Source organism: Populus euphratica, unplaced genomic scaffold (genome assembly GCF_000495115.2).
Source record: "Populus euphratica unplaced genomic scaffold, PopEup_1.0 scaffold79.1, whole genome shotgun sequence".
Taxonomy (NCBI): domain Eukaryota; kingdom Viridiplantae; phylum Streptophyta; class Magnoliopsida; order Malpighiales; family Salicaceae; genus Populus; species Populus euphratica.
In genome coordinates, this window is record NW_011499959.1 from 749,123 (window position 1) to 749,536 (window position 414).

Consider the following 414-nt stretch of genomic DNA (forward strand, 5'->3'; position numbering starts at 1 on the left):
AAATTAAAAAATAAATATTAAAAATAAAATATATATAGCAATCAAAAGTTTGAGGATAAAATTTGATATAATCAGCAAATAATATGACATTTCTAAATTTTTTACAACTTTTAAAAAATATTTTCTGCTCAAAATTTTTAGAAAAACACTTTCCTGAAAATCATTCTAAATTTTTTTATCTGAAAAATATTTTTTGTTAATCAACTTTTATAATAATAAATAAAAATTTAAAAAATATTTTTTAAAAAACCACCTTTCAAAAAAACATTCACAGCCTTAAATTTGTGATGCCTTATGCCTTTTAGATTTTTACTTAGGTTTCATTTGTTTGCTGAAAAGTAATTTTCTTATGGAAAGTGAATCCCGGAAAAGTGAATTATTTTTTGATATTTGTAGTATATTAAAAAATAATTT